Source organism: Chiloscyllium plagiosum, unplaced genomic scaffold (assembly GCF_037043375.1).
Source record: "Chiloscyllium plagiosum isolate Xiang-an unplaced genomic scaffold, Cpla_swu_hap1 HiC_scaffold_49, whole genome shotgun sequence".
In the NCBI taxonomy this organism is placed as follows: Eukaryota; Metazoa; Chordata; class Chondrichthyes; order Orectolobiformes; family Hemiscylliidae; genus Chiloscyllium; species Chiloscyllium plagiosum.
This window is the reverse complement of record NW_028270187.1, coordinates 2,639,842-2,652,563: the sequence shown is the minus strand read 5'-3', so window position 1 is coordinate 2,652,563 and position 12,722 is coordinate 2,639,842. Positions and strand designations below refer to the sequence as shown.

General features: G+C 44.8%; 1 pseudogene; it reads left to right on the top strand.

Annotated features, from left to right (window-relative positions):
* The first annotated feature begins 379 nt into the window (after positions 1 to 379).
* Positions 380 to 1,407, top strand: LOC148135375 (syncytin-1-like; annotated as a pseudogene).
* The last annotated feature ends 11,315 nt before the right edge of the window (positions 1,408 to 12,722 follow it).

The following is a 12,722-nucleotide window of genomic DNA, read 5'->3' as shown; positions in this document are numbered from 1 at the left end:
TTCGCCGTACATCAAATACAACCGGGTGATTGGGTCCTGATAAAGACCTGGAAAGATACCAAACTGCACCCAAGTTGGGGGGGGGGGGGGGGGGGACCGTTCCTAACCCTCCTGACTACTGAAACAGCTATCCGAACTGCTGAAAAAGGGTGGAGTCATCACACTCGTGTTAAGGGCCCCGTGGACGCTCCTTCCCTCCGGCAGAGTGGCAAGCTCATCCTACAGACAACCCTCTGAAAATCAAGCTGAGCATAAACAATGGACTGAGATAAGAGACTATTAAGTATTGGTTAAAAAAACAATTGTAAGTGTTGTATGGACTCACTCCTCTCTGGTATTTAAAGGATTAGAGAATAGACAGATAGGGTTGTGAGCTGAAATGAATGGTCAACTTTATGTTGTCACGATAATATTGGCGCTAGCTGCCAAGGGGAGTGGAAAAAATCATTTTACCACTTTATGTCAGAATTATGCTAAACTAAAGGGGCACACCGACTGTTGGGTATGCGCGGAGATCCCACACCATGGGGAATCCAAAATTCTTCTCACGGTAATACCACTTACCAAAGAAGAAGTGTACGATGTACAACAATTTGACTTGGGCTCAATCAATACAAAATGGAGATCTGACAGGGGTAATTATAACTTTGTGGGGTGGTTCCCTCGACCAGCCCCGAAAACTCTGGGTGCTATCGATGGCCTTAGAGTTTCCCCCCTAAAGGAGCAGTAAATGCCACTTGTTTCTGTAATCAGAATGATGCCACACCCTTCCTATTAGGAAAATCATCTTGTGTCTACACCAGCCAAGCCACTGCCATTTTCTGAATATTAAATGGGACATATTGGGTGTGTGGCTTAAAGGCCTACCCATTTATCCCCGGTGAGAAATACATTTGGAGTGGCGGATGTAACGGGAATGGGTGCTAGGACCATCCAGTTCAGACACTACCTCAAAACCAGAAAGGCTGGAGTGGCTGCTGCTACCTTGCCTATATAATTCCCCACTTGAGGCTGTTAAAGAAAGCCCCCAAAATACCTCGGAATAAACAAGGAGGAAGGCGAGTAACCCGGTAAGTAACTGAAGGAGATCGCCTCCTCTGGATTTTGATACCTATGTATGGGACCGCTCGAGCAGGAGTAGAAATACAAAAGTTGGTGGCTTCCCTGGAAGAGTTGGCCAACAATACTGCTGATGCATTGGCCGAAACCCAATCCCAGGTAGCAGCCATAACGACCGAAATGATTGCCACCAGGTTAACAACCCTTCAGAACAGGATGGCTCTGGATTATATTCTGGCAGAGAAGGGTGGTACCTGTGCACTAATTCGAGAGGAATGTTGTGCGTACATACCTGAGGTCTCCTCTAACATTACTGATATCTCCAAACATGTGCGAGACAAAATGTAGGTAAATGTAGGGGTATGGGTGGGTTGTGCTTCGGCGGGTCGGCATGGACTTGTTGGGCCGAAGGGCCTGTTTCCACACTGTAAGTAATCTAATCGTCCTTTCCACCGCTGTAATACGATCTTTGACAAGCAATGCCACACCTCCCCCTCTTTTACCCCCACCTCTGACCCTACTAAAACATTTAAACCCTGGAACCTGCAACAGCCAATCCTGTCCCTGCTCTACCCATGTCTCCGTAATAGCCACAACATCGAAGTCCCAGGTACCAACCCACACTGCAAGTTCACCTACCTTATTTCGTATACTTCTTGCATTGAAGTAGACACACTTCAAGCCACTTTCCTGATTACAGGCACCCTCCTTTGAGATTGATGCCATGTTCCTAACTTCCCTACACTCCAGGTCCTGCACCCTAAAGCTACAGTCTAGGTTCCCATGCCCCTGCAGAGTTAGTTTAAACCCCCCACCAAGAGCACTAGCAAACCTCCCGCCAAGGATACTGGTGCCCCTCAGGTTCAGGTGTAGACCATCCTGTTTATAGAGGTCCCACCTTCCCCAGAAAGAACCCCAGTTATCCAAATACCGGAATCCCTCCCTCCTGCACCATCCCTGTAGCCACGCATTTAACTGTTCTCTCTCCCTATTCCTCGACTCTCTATAACGTGGCAGGGGTAACAAACCAGAGACAACAACTCTGTTCGTTCTAACTCTGAGCTTCCAACCTAGCTCCCTAAAAGCCTGCCTAACATCCTCAGCATCCTCAGCCCTCCTCCTACCTATGTCATTGGTGCCAATGTGGACCACGACTTCGGGCTGCTCCCCCTCCCCCTTAAGGACCCGGAAAACACGATCAGAGACGTCACGTACCCTTGCACCTGGGAGGCAACATACCAAACGTGAGTCTCTCTCGCCCCCACAAAACCGCCTATCTGTGCCCCGAACTATCGAGTCCCCAATTACTATTGCTCTGCTCTTCTCCACCCTTCCCTTCTGAGCAATGGGGACAGGCTCCGTGCCAGAGGCCTGAGCCCCATTACTTACCCCTGGTAAGTCCCCCCCCCAACAAGTATCTAAAACGGTATACTTGTTCTTGAGGGGAACTGCCGCAGGGGGTCCCTGCACTGGCTGCTTCCTCCCAGTCCCCCTCACTGTCACCCATCTGTCTGCAATCTTTGGAGTAACTACTTCCCTAAAGCTCCGATCTATGACCCCCTCTGCCTCCCGAATGATCCTAAGTTCATCCAACTCCAGCTCCAGTTCCCTAACACGGTCTTGGAGGAGCTGGAGATGGGTGCACTTCCTGCAAGTGTAATCAGCAGGGACGTCCATGGCATCCCTCACCTCAAACGTGTTGCAAGAGGAACATTGCACTGCCTTCACTGCCATCCCTCTAAAAGTAACCTTTTTTAAAAAAAAAACTGGGTCTAAAGAATAGAACAAGCAAAATGCAGCACTTACCTACTTACCACAATGGGTCTTATTATTAGGTTAGAGGAGGAGGGCGGGTGGGAGGCACTACAGAGGTAGTGCCTCAGGTTCTTCTACTGCACGCTTTTTTTATAGGGAAATAACCTACCCGCCTGCCCCTCTGGTCTTCGTCACTTCCCCCTGCTGCTCCCGCTCTTTCTGTGAAGAGAAAAAAAAACACCGCTGCCCGCTACCGGTAAGTAATTTTAAAACAAACTGTCTCACCTTAGCTGTAGCCTTCTGGGTTCCTTTACACTCTGTTGCTGCTCGCACTCAAAATGAACGTTGGCGTCAAAGGGTGAGTATTTGTACTCACTGCTTTCCTTCCCGGCTGCCCCTCTGGTCTTCGTCACTTCCCCCTGCTGCTCCCGCTCTTTCTGTGAAGAGAAAAAAAAACAATAGTAGTTTCCTATTTAAGTACATCTCAGGAAGTGCACCAACTCTTGCTTCTCCAAGACCGTGTTAGGGAACTGGAGCGGGAGCTGAATGAACTTCGGATCATTTGGGAGGCAGAGTCTGTGATAGGGAAGAGTTACAGGAAATTTGTTACTTCTAGGCACGGAGACAGCTGAGTAACTTTTAGAAGGGGGAAAAATAGTTAGGGCAGGAATCTGCTGTGGTCGTTCTCCTGAAAAACAAGTATACCATTTTGCATACCATTGGGGTGTGGGGCCGACTTACCAGGGGCAAGCACTGGGGTGCAGGTCTCTGGTACAGAGTCTGTCCCTGTTGCATAGATGGGAAGGGGGGAAAGGAGGAGAGTGTTAGTAATGGGGGACTCTATAGTTAGAGGGTCAGACAGAAGGTTTGTTGGGAATGAAAGTGGCTCACGGTTGGTGTGTTGCCTCCCAGGATCATGTCTTAGGGGTCCTGAAGGGAGAGGGTGACCAGCCCCAAGTCATGGTCCACATAGGTACCAACGATATAGGTAGAAAGAGGAATAGGGATATAAGGCAGGATTTCAGGGAGCTAGAGTGGAAGCTGACAGCAAGAACAAACAGAGTTGTTTTCTCTGGAGTATTACTCGTGCCACGTGGTAGTGAGGCTAAATAGGGAGAGATATGAGCAAACAGAAATATGGCTGCAGGGATGGTGCAGGCGGAAGGATTTCAGGTTTATGGATAACTGGGGCTCATTCTTGAGAAGGTGGGGCCTCTACAATCAGGACGGACTTCACTTGAATCACAGGGGCACCAATATGCTGGGTGGGAAATTTTCTTGTGCTTTTTGGGTGGGTTTAAACTAGCTCAGCAGGGGGATGGGAAACAGGTTTAGTGCCAGTGCACAGGAGGATGAGAGTAGGGAGGACGTGGACAAGATTTCACAGTCACAGGAGTGTGCTGGCAGACAGCAATCTGGTTTGAAGTGTTATGGTTATTTCTGAGACATGGGTAGAGCAAATCAGGAATGGACCTTGCAGGTTCCAGAGTTTAGATTTTTCATTAAGATCAGGGAAGTTGGTAAAAGAGAGGGAGGTGTGGCTTTGTTAGTCACTGATGGTATAACGGCAGGTGAAAGAACATTTGACGAGGACTCCTCTACTGAGATGGTAGGAGCTGTGGTTAGAAACAGGAGAGGAGATTTCACACTGCTGGGAGCTTTTTTATCGGCCTTCGTAAAGTTCCAGGGATCTGGAGGAAAGGATTGACAATTGATTTTGGGTAGGAGTGAATGGAACAGGGTGGTCATTATGGGGGAATTTAACTTGCTCTCGTACATCAGATGGATCCGTTTTTGTAATATGTGTGTAGGAGGGTTTCCTGATACAGTATGTCAAAGGGCCGACAAGAGGGGAGGCCACATTAGATCTGGTACTTGTTAATCACCCAGGCCAGATGTTCGATTTAGTAGTTGGTGAGCACTTTGGAGAGAGTGACCATAATTCAGTTACATTTAGTGCACCAATGGAAAGGGCGAAGTACATGACACAGAACAAGAGTTATTGATGGGGGAAGGCAATTATAATGCTTTTAGGCAAAACTTAGGAGGCATATAAAGGGGCAAAAAATGCAGGGAATGGAGACAATCAAAATGTGGAGCAGGTTTAAGGAACAGGTATTGCGTGTCTTTGATAGGTATGTCCCTGTCAGGCAGGGAGGAAGTGAGATGGTAAGGGAACGTGGTTTACGAAAGAGATTGTATCTCTTGCTAAGTGGAAGAGGGAAGCTCATATGATGTTGAGGCAAGATGGTTCAGATGAAGCGATAGAGTTACAGAGTAGTGAGGAAGGATTTAAAGAGGGAGTAAAGAAGAGCTAGGACGGGCCAAAAGCAGTTTTTAACCAAATAGAATGAAGGAGAACCCTAAAGCTTTGTATAGATATATGAGGAAAAAAAGGATGACTACGGTAGGAATAGGGCCAGTCAAAGACAGGAATGTGAAATTGCGTCCAGACCCTTTGGAGATTGGAGAGGCGCTAAACAAATATTTCTTATCTTTTTTCACTCAGGAAAAGGAGAATATTGCAGAAGAGAAGACTGAGATACAGGCTATTAGACTCGAAAGGATTGAGGTTAGTAAGGAGGAGTTGGTATCACGAAGTGTGAAAGTAGATAAATTCCGTCGGCCGTATGAGATTTTTTCCGAGAATTGTCTGTGGAGTTTGGGAGGTGATGGCCGAGCCTTTGGCCTTGATCTCTGAGTCATCATTGTCTGCAGGTTTATTACCAGAAGGCTGGAGGATTGCACATGTTGTGTTCTTGCTCAAGAAGGGCAGTAACGATGATCGAAGTAATTATAGATCCATGAACCTTACGTCTGTTGTAGAAAAAGGTTTGGAAAGGATTATAAGAGATAGAATCTTTAATCGTCTAGCAAGCAACAATTGGATTAGAGGTAGTCAACATGGATTCGTCAAGGGCAGGTTTTGTCTCACAAATCTCATTGAGTTTTTTGAGAAGGTGACCAAGCACGTGGATGAAGGGCAGTTGATGTGGTGTACATGGACTTCAGTAAAACTTTTGATAAGGTTCCACATGGTAGGCTATTGGAGAAAATGCGGAGACATGTGATTGAATTTGATTAAGCTGTTTGGATTAGAAACTGGCATCATTTAAGAAGGCAACGAGTGTTGATTGATGGAAAATATTCAGCCTGGAGTCCGGTTACTCGTGATGTACCACAGGCATCTGTTCTAAGACCATTGCTATTTGTCATTTTTATAAACGGCTTGGACGCAGGCATAGGTGGATGGATTAGTAAGTTTGTAGATGACACTAAAGTTGGTGGAGTGGTGGACAATGTGGAAGAATTTTGCAGGGAGACTTGTTTAAACTGCAGAATTGGGCTGAAAGGTGACAAATGGAGTTCAATGCAGATACATGTGATGTGGCACACTTTGGGAAGGATAACAGGAAGGCAGAATACTGCGTCAATGGAATGATACTTGGAAGTGTGGATGTGCAGAAGGATCTTGGTGTCCATGTACATAGATCTCTGAAAGTTGCCGCCCAGGTGGATAGTGCTATTTAGAAGGCATACGGTGTGCTAGGCTTCATTGGTAGAGGGATTGAGTTCCGGAGCCGTGATGTCATGCTGCAGCTGTACATGACATTAGTGTGTGGCCTCACTTGGAGTATTGTGTGCAGTTCTGGTCGCCCCATTACAGGAAGGATGTGGAAGCATTGGAAAAGGTAAAGAGGAGATTTACCAGGATATTCCTGTGTCTGGAGCAAAGGTCTTATGAGGAAAGGCTGAGGCACTTGGGTCTGTTCTGGGAAAGGAAGGCAAAGAGGGGATTTAATAGAGATATGTAAGATGATCAGAGGATTAGATAGGGTGGACAGTGAAAGTCTTCTTCGTACACGAGGACATCTGCTTGTATGAGAGGACACAGCTGCAAATTGAGGGTTTCATAGATTTAAGACAGATGTCAGAGGCATGATCTTTACTCAGAGAGTGGTAAGGGCGTGGAATGCCCTGCCTGTCAATATAGTTAACTCCGCCATATTAGGAGCATTTAAACAGTCCTTGGATAAACATATGGATAATGATGAGACAGTGCAGGGTGATGGGCTTAGATTAGTTCACAGCTCGGCCCAACATCTATAGCTGAAGGGCCTCTTGTGCGCTGCATTGTTCTATGTTCTATATAAAAGATTCGTTCTGTCCTTCTCAGTTACTGATAACTGAAATGTTTCGTTCAATATCTGTACTCACTATCTGCTTTACATGTGGTTGTACAAACTAACTTCATCATGTATTTGTTCACCTTGATTGTCTGCATTTAGTAAAGACACTTGTAATGTTACAATGAAACGTTTGGTGGAGTTGTGGGTAGTGTAGAAGGTTGTCAAAGGATATGGCGGCATATAGATCAATTACAGATACAGATGAAGAAATGGCAGGTGGAGTTTAATCCTGTAAATGGTATGGTGCTGGACTTTGAGAGATTAAATGCTAAGAAAATACACAGTTAAGGGCAGGACTGTGATCATTGATGCTCAGAAGGACCTTGGGGTTCAAGTGCATAGCTCGCAGAAAATGGGCACGCAACTGGATAAGGTGGTATCTAGAAGAAGGCGTATGGCATGCTCGCCTTGATTGATCAGGGAACTGAGTACAAGAGTCAGGATGTCATATTGCAGCTTTTTAAGACTTTGGTTAGGCCATACTAGAGTATTGCATTCAATTCTAGTCGGCACATTTCAGGAAGGATGTGGAAGCTTTGGAGAGGGTGCAGAAGATATTTACCAGAATGCTGCCTGGATTAGAGAGGATGGGCTATAAAGAGAGGCTGGAAGAACTTGGGTTGTTTTCTCCTGAGCAGCATAGGCTGAGGGGATATTTGATAGAAGTCAATAAAATTATGAGATGTGTGGATAAGATCGACCAAAGAAATCTATTTCCCAGAGTTGAAATGTCTAAGACTAAGAGATATGCATTTAAGGTGAGAGGAGGGAAAATTCAAAGGAGATGCATGGCAAGTTTTATTTTACAAAGAGTGGTCAGAGTTTTCAATGTACTTTTTGGGGTGGTGATGGAGACACATACGATAAAGGTATTGAAAGGACTTTTAAAATAAACTTATGACTCTGCTAGAAATAGAGGGATATGGACCAAGGACAATCAGAAGGGATTAATTTAATTTGGAGTCATGTTTGGCACAACATCATGGACTATAGGGCCCGTTCCTGTGCTATGCAGTTGTATGTTCTATGTTCAGATTTAATTCAGTGCATATTTTGGATGAGGATTCATTCATTTGTTTTGGACTGGATGGCATGCGTTGAGAATAGAGATAAAAAAAATAAATTTGTGTTTTCTCAGGTGATGCCAGACTCTTGGTTTGAACGTATCTGTCGGGAAATGGAGCTCGATGTGCGTCTGACTCAATCCACTCTGTGACTGTGGAAAGGATGTTCTCTGCTCTTATAGCAGTAACATACCTGCTGATTTTTTTTAGAAGCAGGATCACACTTGAGCTTTGTACTGAGGGAATATTACATTGTCTTGGTCCTGTCGGTATTTTTTTATGCAGGAAAATAGAAGAGAAACATTCTGTAAATCAACATAAGTTGTGATTGGCAACATCAATGTAACATTCAGTTAATCATTATTAGGATTTTTTATTTAAAGCCTGCAACTTAAACCAAACCACGGGTCTGATTCCACTCCTGCCTTAAGCTATTCCTTGTCTGTTTTTTTTCTTAAAATTCTAATACCCGTGGAGTGAGATCCAGGAACTAAACAACACCCATTCAGCTCCATGAATGGGACTACCTGATGCAAGTGGGTATGTGGATACGTGAATTTAGTTATTGATCTATACCTGTCAGTTCCTGCTTGGTGAATGTGTGAGCCTAGTTATCAAACTGTACCGTTCGGTATATGGTAGTGTCTGATTGATAACTAGAGAATCATAAAAATACTACAGGACAGAGGGGATTATTCAGCCCATCTTGTACATGCCAACCCAAAGACACCTAGATGCCCTTTCTCATCCCATTTTCCTGCCACAGCCATTCGCCTTGCAATTTACAGCACTTGAGGCACAGTTCCAGTGAACTTTTCTTGAAAAGAATTTCTGGTCTCTGCATGCACCACCAAATCAGGCCGCAATTTCTGATACCCACCACTTGCTACATAAAAAGAAAAAAAACCTCGCATATTTCATTAGATTACCTATAGTATGAGAACAGGCCTTTTGTCCAACGAGTCCACACTGACCCTCAGAAGAGTAACCCACCCAGATCCATTCCCCTACAGTTATACCTGAATATAGGCAATTTAGCTTGGCCAATTCACCAAACATGCACACTGCTCGATTGTGGGAGAACACCCAAGCAGATACTGGGAGAACGTACAAACTTAACACAGTTACCTGAGGCAGGAATCAAACACGGGACCCTGGCACTGTGAGGTAGAGTGCTAACCATTGAACCACCCCAATCAGCAATGTCATCTAATCCTTCAGCCACTTAGCTTGAAATTATGATCCCTGACGTTTGAACTATCTGCTAAAGAAAACAGGTTCCTCCTGTTTAGTCTAATCTCACTCTCTCACTATTTAGTTAAAAATCACTCAACACCAGATGAAACAGCAGTGCTCCGAAAGCTGAGACTTCGAAATAAACCTTTTGCATTTTTAGCTGTTGTTGTGTGATTTTTAACTTTCCCCACACAATCCAATGCTGGCATCTCTGCATCTCACTATTCAGTATTGGTTAATGATGGCACCCCTCAGCCTTCTCTGTTCCAAGGAATACAATTCTAACTTCTCCAATCTCTCCTGATGGGTACAATTCTGCAGCCCTTGCAACACTCTCGTAAACGTCCTCTGCTCTCTCCAGAAAAATGACGTCCTTCCTGTAATATGGTGACCAGCCTGCACACAATACTCCTGTTGTAGCCTCATCAGTGCCTTAAACAGTTTCATTCTTATATCTCTACCTTTGTATTCCATCCCTCTGCCAATGAAGGAGAGCATTCCATGTGTTTTCTTTACAACCCCAACTACTTTTAGGGACCTGTGCACTTGCACACTAAGATCTCTCAATTCATCTGCCCCACTCAGTATATTCCCATTCATTATTGTCTATTCTCATTTACTGTTTGAGATCCAAAAATGCATTTCCTCTCACTAAGCAGAGTTGCCACGTTTCTGCCCCTCCACTAAACCATCTATACAGTTTTGGAGTTTATAGCCATCCTCTGCACTATCTACTACACAGCGAACTTTTGTGTCATCTGCAAATTTCCCAATGTGTCTCCCACATTTAAGTCCAAATCATTATCGTAAAAAAACAAACAGCAGATGTCCCAACAATGAACCAAGCAGAACACCATAAGGAAAAGTTTTCCTTTGTTATAAAGTTGAAGGTGCATACTGTACCTTTAATGGAGAATGAATGCTGTTCTGAACTGAGCTCACAAGCACCTGTGATATTCCTAGATGGCAGTGCCAGTGTGTACTGGAAAGTTGAAAATATGTAACATTTGTCTGTGAACTGGATACCTAAGTTGGTTGCTGTTTTGACAACAATTCAAATTCAACCAATCAGTTTATATTTTGTCCCAGGATGCTAAATTCCAATCGAGTTTGAATTTATTGTTTTGTCAACATTAAGCCAATGAGAAGATTGATGTTGGGGATATAAAAATGCAGGCATTTTGAACATTGGAGTCAGAGCCACTGCTGTTGACAGAGACTCAAGAAATTCGGAAACACTCTCTGTCAAAGGTATCTTTTCATTTGAAATATATTCGCCGTTAGAAGAAAGAAGATAGCCCAGGAATATCTTCAGCCAGAAGAAGACAAACACTGAAGACAACAGCTGCTGTCTGGTTTTGAAATTAAGTTAATGTAATTTCAATATGGATCTTATTGGAACAGCATATTGTTATAGAGTTGGAACAGTTAATGAGCAGTTAACAGAAAGTGGGTTGAGAGTATGTATAAGGTATGAGCAGGTAGGGAAATATGTAAGCTTTGGGTTATGTGAGACAACGGCTCAACTAGGGTGACTTGAATCAGATAAGAACTTATAGTAATCAATAAGGTGTTGGAGGCAAGAGTAGTGGTTTAACATGGTAAAGTAAATCCATCCGTAATCATGCCCTAAATTGACCAGAAAAAAGGTTTCAGATGAAACTACTGATCACCCACTTCTGGAGTTTTAATAAATCCAGCCTGCCGGTGTCTGTTAAGTATGAAATGGTTCAGAGACCTGTCAACGATATGGCCCCACGATGTGATACTGTCTGTTATCAAGTGGAACCACTACCCTGTATTCCAGGGCGGGGAGGCACATACAGTAACAGGTATGCCACATACCCTAATGGTCCTATGGCTTGTCCCTATACTCTGGGTGTCTCTCCTCGCCCTGGCCAGAACACACAGGATTTTCGAGACCGGGGTCAGGCACTTCAACGACCGCCCCCAGCCCCAGACAAGTTGTTCCACGCATGGTTCCTCTGGCCACTGGAGGTGCGATTGTCCTCATAGACAGTCCTTTGAAAGGCCTATCAGATATTGTCCACTCCCCCATAATGACAGGCCCAGGCAGAACCCTGACCGCAGTGCCGTTTTCTCTGCCCACCACCCGTTCTCTCACTGACTGGCACTTGGCAGACAAGGGGCACCTCCAGAATGCAGAAGTTTTCACATCCTTTAACTTTGGTTTGAGTCTGCCCACTAACTCTTTCTCTTAGACACTGGCGCTATATCCACTATACTCGAAGCTGACGTCCACTCAATGTATGAATTCCCCTTAACTGAAAGGCGGGACTATCTTACGCTGAAAGATTGGAGTGACTGGACTTGTATACACTTGAGTTTAGAAGGCTGAGAGGGGATCTGATCGAGACGTATAAGAATATTAAAGGATTGGACACTCTGGAGGCAGAAAGCATATTTCTGCTGTGGGTGAGTGCCGAACCAGAGGACACAGTTTAAAAATAAGGGGTTGGCCACATAGAACAGAGTTGAAGAGAAACGTCTTCACCCAGAGAGTGGTGGGTGTATGGAATGCTCTGCCCCAGAAGGCTGTGGAGGCCAAGTCTTTGGATAATTTCAAGAAAGTGTTGGACAGAGCTCTTAAGGATAGTGGAATCAAGGGTTATGGGGATAAGGCAGGAACAGGATACATATTGAGGATGATCAACCATGATTATAATGAATGGTGGTACTGGCTGGAAGGGCAGAATGGCCTACTCCGGCACCTATTGTCTATTGTCTGATGAAAAACTGCTGCTCTCGGGCCTTCACTCCCAGATCCAGAAATTCCAACTGAGCTCTAAACTCACTCTGTTATTGGAAACAGAGTTCTCTTTTTCAATTTGTGGTCACCCATACTCTGCGCCTCAAACTTGCTGGTAGATACATTCTCTGCCATTTGAATCTATCAGTTACTTGTGCGGATCAGGAATTAATATTTCATGTGTTGTTGACTATCACACCGTTTGGACACAGACCATCCCAATGGTAGTCATTAGACATCTGCAACTTTTCCCTGCATCCTGATGATCCTCCACCCAGTGGAAAATTCAAACCTCCTGTTACTGCTGCATATGATCCTTCTGGATGTTCTAAAGGCCTTGTTTGCCCCCTACTTGGGACGGAATTTCCCCATTACAATCTACAACGTTGTTAGTGGCAATGTTTGGTCTGCATTTACTGTTAAAGTGCTTTGTTTCCTTTGGCATCAGTCACCAGGCGTCAACCCTCACATTACACTGCTTGTGCTGGCCAGTGAAATGGGGCCCATGATTTTTAATGCCCTGGTTAACACTGACCCTGCTCTCTGCGGTAGTCCACGACGATTTGGAAGGCGGGGGTATTATTTTCTACTTCTCCTCGTTAAGCTCATGCCATGGAAATATCCATCACCGTCAGCCTTTCACTGACC